This window comes from Sinocyclocheilus grahami, unplaced genomic scaffold (genome assembly GCF_001515645.1).
Source record: "Sinocyclocheilus grahami isolate Dianchi unplaced genomic scaffold, SAMN03320097.WGS_v1.1 scaffold1667.1, whole genome shotgun sequence".
In the NCBI taxonomy this organism is placed as follows: Eukaryota; Metazoa; Chordata; class Actinopteri; order Cypriniformes; family Cyprinidae; genus Sinocyclocheilus; species Sinocyclocheilus grahami.
Window position 1 is genome coordinate 34,268 of NW_015506846.1, and position 12,989 is coordinate 47,256.

The window sequence follows — 12,989 nt, forward strand, 5'->3', positions numbered from 1 at the left end:
CAACAATTTGTGCTTTTCAACATACATATTTCTTTCAACAAAAGCCTGTTCAATTAGAAAATACACATTGAGAAATTGTACACAAGTTTAATGCAGAGAGACAAATTTATAGAGAAACCAGGAAAGCAGAAGAGGACATTGACATCCTCTTCCTCTTCTTTTGAGAGGAAAAAAAAAAGAAAAATCGAAAAAATGTACTGAAAGACCATTTGGAAAGAGAAGTAAGTAAAAAAAAATGTAGAAGTTACAAAGTCGTTAAGCATGAAATCCTTAGTATTCTTAGAGATTGCTACTGGTTAAATCATTTGATGATTTACTTAAAATAATAATGAAATGCAACCTATGACAGTGAACATCCCATTCATGTGTATCGTGTTTAAAAAAGACTTGAGTAAAGCAACTGTCCAATATCTGTAGCTTAAGCTCTATTCGCACGGGATTAGTGTTATCTGGGGACCTTGTGTGATTTTGAAATTACCCCCCCACCTCTGAATTTCGTGTGGTGCATTCGCACGGGATAAGTGAAGCCTGTGATTTTACTCAAATTTACTGACTTATCTCCCGGATGCGATGTCAAGGATTTGAGAGTCCCGTTCTATGGTCCAGTCAGTGGTTCTCAACCTTTTTTCCCACCGGGCCGCACTATGGTCCAAGTGCAACTCTCGCGGGCCGCACGCATATCATTTACATATTATGTCAGCAATACAAACCAACCTGATTTATAATAGTATAGCCTAAATATTATGATATAATCGATTACATTCATTGAAATAAATAAATAATTATACTCCCAGTAAATAACACCCAATTTTGTGAAATTCGGCTCGAAAGGAGTAACAGCACAATCATAGGCGGAGTTTCACTTTTATGCGTGGGGGGGGCACCCACTGGTAGACGAGCCACGAGCACTTTTTTATATGTTCTACATTTCATGTATTTATGTAACACATATTCTACATTAAAAAAATGTATTTAGAATGAACATTAACTGCTGTACAAAGAGTAAAAAAAAATAAAACATACCTAATGCAGAAAAGCCGCCTCTTTTTCCGAATTGCCTTTTTCTGAATTTTCCGAACTGACATCTATCATGTCTGTGAGGCATGTATTCGCTGAGTTTCGGTTCATTTTTGTGAAGCGCTCCTGTTGAAGAAGAGACGGCAGAAAGCGCATCATGTTTGGTTTCTTTATTTTATAAAAGCCCGTTTTGTTGATATTGTGAGTGCACACAAATAAAAGTAGACCCTTTACAGTCACGAATGATGTATTACTCTTACCTTTATGAGCAAAAATTACGGCGTATCCACTGAAAAAAAAATGCAAGTGATCACGCTGGCGTCTCTGTCCTGCAAAGCGAGCTTCAGCTTCCACTCTCCACACAAACTATTGGATACAGCGCACATTTATCTAGGTTTAACGTTAAAACATTGTTATATGCTTGAACTGTTTGATATCTATAGATTTTATTTTAGTCAAGTCGTGATGATTTGAGAAGCTAAATTGATCAAACATATGCTCACTGTCTGCCGCTGGCCACTTGGTCGTTACTTTAAATGCGTAACGTTAATTAGGCTATGTGAGTACTGCTCATGTCTGAAAATAATATATGAAAAACTAAATTATTTTACATAAAAACATTAGGCTATAGCTTATATTTATTTAGTACATTTTTAAATTAATGTAAAAACTAAAATTAATTGTAAAATTGAAAGTAAAAAAAAAAAATTGTGTTCAGCACATGCGGCCCGCGGGTTGAGAACCACTGAGTTAGATGGATTTAAAAAAAAAAGAAACTAATCTAGTTTCGTGCACTGTGTCATTTATATTTCACCAGGTTAAAATAATATCTCACGCTTTATGCTTGATTTATTTGTAACACATTAACCTCAAAACCTTTTCAGCTTTCTCTTTCTGCAAATTGTATGCTGTAGCGATATGATGACAGCACCCAGAATACTATCAAACACTCCAACGCAGCTCCATTCTTCGCGAAAGATGGATAAAAAAGCGCACGGGAAACAAAAACCTCGAAAAATGATCCGGCAAATGCTGGCCGAATCACAGAGATGTTGATTGGCACGGGACTAATATTATCACAGCACCTCGGTGTTCGGCGAAATATGGTAGGTCATCTGCGGGGGAGTTTTTACTTTACAAATTACAGACATGGCCGATTCGCATGGGATTAAGATCACAGACAACCTCCGCAATTATTACAAATGACTGGAGGTCACCAGGTAATACTAATCCCGTGCGAATAGGGCTTTAGTCTCTGCATCTTATGTCATGCCCATAGTGTTTGATGCATAAGGTACACAAAATTGGAGACACTTCAGGACTTCTGAAGTTGATCTGCAAGGTTGAATGCTACATGCGGCCTGTTGATGAGTCGCTATCTTTTTCCTGGTGGATGGGCCGGTCAGTCAGAAAATAGGAAAGTCTTTGTCACGCTGTTGCTTGGGCACGTCTGCGACAATAATTAACTGATAATATCACATTTACTTGAAGAAAATGAGACCGTGAACCCCGGTTTGGAGCGGAGCAAAGTCTCAAGCGTCCATCTTGCTCCGGGTCACATGACCACGAGCAAGGTGGATATTTTTAAACAACTTTGGTTCCAGACACAATGACATAATTAGGATTTAGTTTCTTGTTGTTTAATATTTCATTTAATTATTTTACCTTTTTTTCAGCCAGCAAAACTAAGGAAAACTGAATCAAAGCCTGGGCAGAATTTGATGCAGCAAATAATTAAACAGAGGTCTGAGAAAACACAGGCAAGTATAAAATTCTGCTACTACTATCAGTTCCAGAAACATTACATTTTCACACATGAAATAGTGAAATTTAATTTAATTCTAAACCCTGGCTAAATGGAATCCTGGGTTACCTTTAATCATGTTTCACACTGCTCATACTATACCTGGGGTTAACAGTTAATCCTGGGCATTGATAAACTGACGTTTCACACTGCACACTCCTAAATCCCAGGTTAACGTTTTGCATATTTACAGTGTCAGTGTTACTGATTGGACAAACGCAGCACACAAAATGTTTACATACAGTCATACAACCAATTGCCAGAGGCTTTATATTTAAATGCTATTGAAGCTAGAAACGTGGATACCAATGTCATATGTAACTTTAGAGACAGTCCCTAAATTAGCAAATATCAAACGTCCAAATTCAAGCCAGTTTTATGCCAGTGCTCTAACATTGCGCATCCTCACATATTGTCGACTGTACTGTCAAGTTTATCTTTAATGGACTTTTCAGACTATAAAGGTAAGAAAGAAATGCTCACCTCTTCACTCCAGTTGTCACGTTTTGTCACCATTTGACATTTTTCCCTCAAACTACTCTTTATATAACACTCCCGTGTTTCCATAAATGTCCAAAGCACTTGAATATGAGGTACGCGATTGGCTGTCAGTTGCCAAGCATCCAGCAGTAACATTCTAACACAGCAAAAGCAGTTCTAACCTTGCTCCAGAGCAATTATAGGCTGGGAATAAAGAGTGTAAGCTTGGTATGACCACTTGACCTATCTGCTTGATCGGATCACGGTGATCGCATGTTAATGCCAAGCATAAACGCAGCCTTATACATCTGGGATGGCATGAAGGTGAGTAATTATGAGATTTTCATTTTTGGGTGAACATTTCCTTTAAAAATTCTAATTATGAATTAAATTGGCATTACTTTGGCAAATTGTATTTATTTATTACTTTAAAGGGGTCATATGATGCGATTTCCTTTCTCTTTGGAGCGTTACAAGCTCTTGGTGCATAAAGAAGATCTGTAAAGTTGCAAAGACTAAAGTCTCAAATCCAAAGAGATATTCTTTATAAAAGTTAAGAGTCAGCCACACCTACCTAAAACAACTCCTTCTAACACGCCCCCACATATCTACATCACTATGTGGGAAGATTTGCATAATGCCGCCCAAATGTTCACGCAAAGAAAGAAGGTAACTTTTATTCTCGCTGTAGTCGTGAAGACGCTGTGTTTCGTTGTGAAAGCGCAACTACTTTGTTTAGCCTTACAAAAGAGGACAATATCCGCTTCGTCATGCCTGGAGCTGATCTGTGCTGGTCGCTGAGGAAATATTTCAACTTCTCGCTGTGGATCGCTGGATCGGCTTTCACTGTGGACGAAGCGGAGTCCAGCCCGGGATACTTTAAAAAGACAGTATAAGTCATTATAATCCGTAATTATGTCCCCACTGGATGCAACGAATGCCTCATTTATAATGGGTTTTCATGTTTTTGAATCGTCACTCCGGCCGGACAGGGCATCATCACAGTATGGTGAGGGGCGTAACATTTCCGTCACACGCTTGAGGTATTCGGCCAATCACAACGCACTGGATAGCTGGCCAATCAGAGCACACACCGCTTTTCAGACCGATGAGCTTTGTAAAAATCAACACGTTTCAGAAAGACTGGGCATAGAGGAGAAACAATCATGTACAGTATGTGGAAAATAATACCTTAACCCACATAAACCTTAAACTGCATAAACATTTAATTACACCAAATACACAAAATAATGTTTTTTTTAGCAGCATCATATGACCCCTTTAAACTTCCAGATACCCTGCTTTTGTAAACAATGCCCCAATTTGGCTACCTTTTGTTTAATTTATTAACTTACTTCACTGGAATTTATTAACTTACTTCATTGCAGCACTCCCACAAAGGATTTCAGTCTTGGGCAAAAACACCACAGCGCATGCTACAAGACTTGGTGTCCCAGTCCTTCACTCGGGAGGAGATGGCTACACATTCACTTACAGGGAAGAAATCAAATGCCAAGGGAAGTTTGCCCCCAATACCAAGACTGGATCCAGAGAAAATGGAACTGTTATTCAGTGAGTTCTTTTTAAAAGCAATATTATACAAGAAAGATTTTGCCTTGTCAATAATCAGGACTTTCAAAACACATTAACACATGCAATTAATTTTTATCAGTTTGAACATGATTGAAATTGGACGCAGCATTTCTGTCATCCTTTGGTTATGCTACAGTGCATGATCATGCTATTATTCATCTAAGTGCTATTAAACCATTCAAGTGGTTTAAAAAAAATCGAATCTGTACTGGCGTGCTGTCTGTTAAACAGCTCTCTTTAAAAAAAACCACCCAAAATACACGCACAGAAACAGGACTTGGCATTAACACTTGTCCAGGACAAGTGGATTTTTTGAAGGGGACTGGACAAGTAATAATAATATAAAAATAATGTATGCATTTAGCAGACGCTTTTATCCAAAGCGACTTACAGTGCATTCAGGCTATATATATTTTTTACCAGTATGTGTGTTCCCTGGGAATTGAACCCACAACCTTTTGCGCAATTTTTTTCGGGCCAGTGGCCCTGCCACAAAACAATAAAATAGTTGCTGTTATCATTGCTTTTGACCCATGTTATCTTTTATTCTAATAAAAAAGCTTATATGACACCAAAATTTAAAATACCAATTACATTTTACAATTCTCAATTCTAATTTCGATACCACAGCAAAAACTACTAGCCTAACAAATATAAAGCTGAAACATTATTTAAGTTAAGTGAACAGATAGTAAATCGGAACAAACGAACACATTACAAGCAATAGCACAACTGAATATATAGAGCAAGATTCAAATTAAATGTTGCTTTATTAGGAAAAACAGCAGGGCTACATGAGAGGAAAGTTTTGATGGCATTTTCATTTTATCTGATAAAGTAGCATTTATGACCGCAGCTGCTTTGTGTACAGCCATTACTGGGGAAACTACTATATTTCTGCCATTCCAAGCGTGCCACCTGCTGCCAGAGAATGAATTTGCATTTTCAATCAGCCCGTCTACTGATGTTGTTCAGAGTCAGACCAACGATAAAATTGACAAATATTTTTACGCAGCAAACATGTGGATCTGTATATGTGAACCGGTGGATAGCTAATATGCCCTAATGTGCCTTCTAAAAATCTAAACAATTAAGACAATAAGATATATTAAATTAATATAATAATTAATACTTTTGACTTGCCCTTTTTCTTAAAAAATGGTTTAAAGGCTGACTGTAGGAAATAGACCCTTTTCACATGACGTCACACAACTTCCGTTCTGACTTGAAGCATGGTATTCTTACTTCCACCGGCATTGAAAAGCCGCTATCGCTACCATTATGGAGTTCACCCAGACACTTATACATCTGCCACAAATACGATTAGAGGATGATTGCAGCTGTCTACTCTCGTCCTCATGCAATGAAAGGCGTCTGGGATCTCCAACAAACTTACCGAATACCGATTGGCGAGATTTGCCGCTAAGTCGAGGGAGGAGATGAAAACAGAGCAGTTGTACTTTCTGATTCCTGTGACTCTCACGCAGTGTTTGCTGCCTTTATTGCAGATGAAGTTGGCTAGATATATTTGTCAAATAAACAAACATTTTAGATATTTACATGTGGAAACAGAAAGCCTTTTCATTCAGTAATTTATGTACTGCTTTATACAGTGCCTGTATGTACAAGAATAAAGTTCAACAAAACAAGCTTGTACTATTTAAATATAAATAAAATGGGGGTCTATATTTTCCTGCTTTATTTTGATAAACATGACACAATATACTTATTATTTATTTATGAATTATATTAAGTTTACATAAAAAGCTTTTACTGTTATAAACAGATTTGTGAGCATTTGTGTAAATAAGCCTATAAAATGCACATCAGCTGTTTTTTAAGATCACATTGCATATGGCCTATAACAAAATACGATTGATCATATCAATCAGTAATAATTCACAAAGAAAAAGAGGCTACACATGTAAAGTCAAATTAAACGGAGGAATTAAAGTAATTGTAGAGGTCCATAGATCTGTAGCACTACGGCGGTCCTTCTTGCATTGTTTCAACTTTCAATATAAAGCCATTTTATTCTTAAACTAATATTGGATAATATTGGGTTTCTTTTCAGATCCCTTGCATTTATGGATGTGAAACTTACAGATACACTGCTTTGCAGAAAAACGGACGTTAGCTGACGTCATTGTGAAAAGGATCTATACGGCGATGAAAGGTGAAAGACAAAATTAATTTGAACGTAATTTCCCACTAACAAAATTATGGCCAGTGAAAATGCTAAGTGGCTAGTAACTTTGGAAACCACTAACCACAGTGGCTGGTGAAAAAAAAAAAAAGTTAATGTCAAGTCCAGATAATCACGACTGCAAATGTTAAATTGATTTAATATTATAATAACTCAATTCAATTCAAGTTTATTTGTATAGCACTTTTCACAATACAAATCGTTGCAAAGCAACTTTACAGAAAATTAAGTTTCTACAATATATTTAGTGGTAGTTTATCAGTGGTGACTGTCAGTTAATGTACATATGGCAGAAATGTACGAGAAGACTAGTTAGGTATGCAGGAGCTAACCCATTAAGGGCCTTATAGGTAAGTAATAATATTTTGTAACTGATACGGACCTTATAAGGTAGCCAGTACAGAGACTGTAAAATTGGGGTAATATGATCATATTTTCTTGACCTGGTAAGGTCTCAAGCTTCAGGTAGTCCAAAATGCAGCGGCTAGTTTATTGAAGATGCAAGACAACCACCTAGCAGTGCATTACAATAGTCTAGTCTAGAGGTCATGAATGCATGAACAAGCTTTTCTGCATCAGAAACAGGTATCATGTTTCGTAACTTGGCAATGTTTCTAAGATGGAAGAATGCTGTTTTTGTAACATGGGAAATAGTTGCTATCTAATATAACACCCAGATTTTTGACTGTAGAGGAAGTAACCGTACATCCGTCTAGTTGCAAATTGTAATCCACGAGATTCTGTGTACTGTCTTTTGGTCCAATAAGTCAAATCTACGGTGGCCGAGAAGTGCAAATCAAATCACAATTCTGAAAACAAAATAACAAATTACAAACGCAAATGCAAATCTGAAAACAAAATACCAAGTCAGAAAACACAATGACAAATCGAGGGAAACCGTTCCAAAAGCGCCTCCTACTGGCAGAGAATCAATTTGCATGTTCAATAAGGCCGTTTTCTACTTTTGAACTGTCTTAATGCTGTTGGATATAACTCAATTCATTTCATTTTCCTAATAAAAAGACTGTTCAACTCTTAATATTTTGTATTTATATTCTCCCCTTTAAATTCTCTCCGCCCCACATAAAAAAAAATCCTAATTTTACACAAAGTCCGCTCAAATACTGGCAGAGCTGACAGGAAATTTCTATGCAGTATAGGCCTGCGTGTTCCGGTTTGCAGTAGTGCTACTGTGCTGTAACATGGTGTAGGCTAGTTCAGCTGTACTGGGCAACGCTGCTAAAATAATGCTACCTTCAGTGACTATGCTCTGCTATGCTATGCTCTGCTCATATGCTCTGATAATAATAGCTTTGTAGGACTATACATTATTTGGATAATTTGTCAAAAAAAAACTTATATCTGATTCTGTTATATAGAAGTGAATAAAAATAATATTGATATTTAATATTAAGGTAACACTTTTCAATAAGGTTCCATTAGTTAATGTTAGTTCACGTATTAACTATCATGAACGAACAATGAACAATACATTTATTACAGTATTTATTAATCTTTCTTAATGTTAGTTAATGAGAATACAGTTATTTACTGTTAGTTCATGTTAATTCAGAGTGCATTAACTGTTAACAAGCACAACTGTTGATTTTAATTAGGGATGCACCGATACCACTTTTTTCAGTACTCGCACGATACCGATACTTTTATTTTTGGTACTTGCCGATACCGAGTACAGATACCAATATTTTCATTGCATTTGTACATTTTAAAAATATTGGGTACAGAAACCAAAAGAGTATGTATAATGTTAGTTGGTTAACAGTTTATCAAATAGATACAGTCAAACCAAAATGTATTCAGACACCTTCAACATTTCTCACATTATCACAGTTTATTCGCTATAGTTTAGAAAATGGTAATAAAATATGACAAGAACTCAGAGTTAAACTGTGTCAGAACAAATTCAGCTTGATAATGTCAGATAACTTTGATAGAAAGGTATGTAATGGATTACAATAAACCAAAAATTTTTCATACAGCTGTCAATATTCATACAACTATCAATACTTTGTCGGGTGACCCTTAGCCTTAATGACAGCATATAGTCTCCTGGGCATGCTGTCATCCAGCTTCATGCAAACCTTCAACTTCAAAAATAATTTTTGGTCCCAAATTTGTATCAATTTTACTGGTAGTCCACTGTATGAAGTTTTTTGGGTATAATATATCACAGTTTAGTTTATTTTACTATCCTCACTTTACATAAATGAACTGTAGTGTATAAAAAATTATATCTGGTCTCTAAATAATTTTTGGTTTGACTGTATATCCTTCTGTTATTTTCACACTTAATTATGCCCATAAACACTTAAACTAGTCCAACATACTACATATATACTTAAACTGGTCTAACATACACATACACACACACACGTATAGGAAAGGGTTAAAGCTTAAGCACTAAAGAGGAGAGAAATAAGGAATGAAGTTATGGAACCATTTGCATATTCAGCAGATCTACCGCCTGAAGGGAACATCAGATTCTTAGTTCAAACACACCTTTGTAAAAAGGTGCAAATTATACCTAATGTATCAATAAATAAGACTAAGTTTGAATACTTGCACGTCTTGTCTGTCTGAAAGAGAGGTTTGATGCAATCTGAAGGTTCAAGTTGATCTTTGCTGAAGTTGGTTGATGAAAAAGAACCAGTTTGGTCAAACCAAAATGTATTCAGACACCTTCAACATTTCTCACATTATCACAGTTTATTCGCTATAGTTTAGAAAATGGTAATAAAATATGACAAGAACTCAGAGTTAAACTGTGTCAGAACAAATTCAGCTTGATAATGTCAGATAACTTTGATAGAAAGGTATGTAATGGATTACAATAAACCAAAAATTTTTCATACAGCTGTCAATATTCATACAACTATCAATACTTTGTCGGGTGACCCTTAGCCTTAATGACAGCATATAGTCTCCTGGGCATGCTGTCATCCAGCTTCATGCAAACCTTCAACTTCAAAAATAATTTTTGGTCCCAAATTTGTATCAATTTTACTGGTAGTCCACTGTATGAAGTTTTTTGGGTATAATATATCACAGTTTAGTTTATTTTACTATCCTCACTTTACATAAATGAACTGTAGTGTATAAAAAATTATATCTGGTCTCTAAATAATTTTTGGTTTGACTGTATATCCTTCTGTTATTTTCACACTTAATTATGCCCATTAAATTTATTACAGTATTTATTAATCTTTCTTAATGTTAGTTAATGAGAATACAGTTATTTACTGTTAGTTCATGTTAATTCAGAGTGCATTAACTGTTAACAAGCACAACTGTTGATTTTAATTAGGGATGCACCGATACCACTTTTTTCAGTACTCGCACGATACCGATACTTTTATTTTTGGTACTTGCCGATACCGAGTACAGATACCAATATTTTCATTGCATTTGTACATTTTAAAAATATTGGGTACAGAAACCAAAAGAGTATGTATAATGTTAGTTGGTTAACAGTTTATCAAATAGATAGTCAAACCAAAATGTATTCAGACACCTTCAACATTTCTCACATTATCACAGTTTATTCGCTATAGTTTAGAAAATGGTAATAAAATATGACAAGAACTCAGAGTTAAACTGTGTCAGAACAAATTCAGCTTGATAATGTCAGATAACTTTGATAGAAAGGTATGTAATGGATTACAATAAACCAAAAATTTTTCATACAGCTGTCAATATTCATACAACTATCAATACTTTGTCGGGTGACCCTTAGCCTTAATGACAGCATATAGTCTCCTGGGCATGCTGTCATCCAGCTTCATGCAAACCTTCAACTTCAAAAATAATTTTTGGTCCCAAATTTGTATCAATTTTACTGGTAGTCCACTGTATGAAGTTTTTTGGGTATAATATATCACAGTTTAGTTTATTTTACTATCCTCACTTTACATAAATGAACTGTAGTGTATAAAAAATTATATCTGGTCTCTAAATAATTTTTGGTTTGACTGTATATCCTTCTGTTATTTTCACACTTAATTATGCCCATAAACACTTAAACTAGTCCAACATACTACATATATACTTAAACTGGTCTAACATACACATACACACACACACGTATAGGAAAGGGTTAAAGCTTAAGCACTAAAGAGGAGAGAAATAAGGAATGAAGTTATGGAACCATTTGCATATTCAGCAGATCTACCGCCTGAAGGGAACATCAGATTCTTAGTTCAAACACACCTTTGTAAAAAGGTGCAAATTATACCTAATGTATCAATAAATAAGACTAAGTTTGAATACTTGCACGTCTTGTCTGTCTGAAAGAGAGGTTTGATGCAATCTGAAGGTTCAAGTTGATCTTTGCTGAAGTTGGTTGATGAAAAAGAACCAGTTTGAGTCAGAGAATCTTGGTGAATGGAAAAGTCAAGGCCGAAGCCTGGCACGTACTTAGGGTGTCCTGGAGCGTTTGCTCACATCTTCATCTTCTCAGAATTCAACCAAACTACCGACTCCGGGGCGGGTCACTGATGTGAGGCCTTTAAGGTCTGAGAAGATTCACGCCTCTCAAGATGGGCTTGTCCAATGAGAAAGGCCGGAATCCCAAGGAGGAGTTTTGAGATACTGGGGAGTTTATGACCCTTTGTGTGGAAGCATGGTAATTTGCATATGGAACTTGAATCGAAATTACTAAAGATTCTCAGGACACTAATATATTGCCAATGTACCAACATATAATATACATGCTCATTTAGATCATCAGAGGGTGAATTCATAGATACTAAACATGGTAGGATTACAGATAGGTAAGATGACAGGAACGAGTGGTTCCATCATAAGCCTGCATAAAACAGTATACGCATTTCACACAGGTTGTTATTAGTTTCACTTTCGCCAGAAAGTCGTGCATGCTTAAGGGTAAAACTAAATGACGTTTATAGTGAATGCCCCTATAAATTGTCTTATATTTACGATTTAGTTTTAATTCAAATGATGCGTGCTAAGTGAGCGGACATCAATAAAGATCACACAACAGAAGTGCGCGTGCACTCTCTCTCTCTCTCTCTCTCACTCTCTCTCTCTCTCTCTCTCTCTCTCTTTACTTACTTGTTTTTGACATATCCGACGAACTACAAACTTTCCAGTGATGTCTGTGAGAAAGGGATATTCACTCGACAAGCTCACGCATCTGCTCCGCCGCGCACTCAATCCACTCTGCGTGCTTTTTTTTTATCAACTCGCGCACATCAGCTATTCAGGCATTAATACTGAATGTTTTATATTCATTGCATAAATATACTTCGGAGACATCTTTAATCCCTAATAACTCCATTCTGCTGTCTGTTGTCAGTGTTTCTTTGTATGGTGCTTATCACATGCTGTGTGGTATCGGCGTTTGGTATCGGGGCATTTTAACAAGTACGAGTACGAGTACAGGAGCTCAGTATCGGGCCCGATACCAGTATCGGTGCATCCCTAATTTTAATAATGCATTAGTAAATGTTGAAATTAACATGAACTAAGATTAGTAAATGCTGAAGAACTATTGTTCATTCTTAGTTCATTAACTAAAGTAGTCAACAAATAAACCTTATTGTAAAGTGTTACCAATATTAATATAAATTCTGTCCAGTTTTATTGTGTTGCTTTCAGTAAAAGTGTGTTTATTTTATTGGCTTGTTTTTTTTAAATTCAGTATCATTAAAAACACTGTTCAATACCTGTAGTAGCACAGCAGTACATACCTGTTTACATTTAATTAAGATGGACTAGATTAGACTGTAATACAAATAGTTGAGTTTGCCAGGTGCATACAACATTTATGACAGGTTTTCATGAAAGTGTTGGTCAGTTTGTCTGCTTGACAATCCCATTTTGCACGGCAACAATAAAACTGAAGTGAGA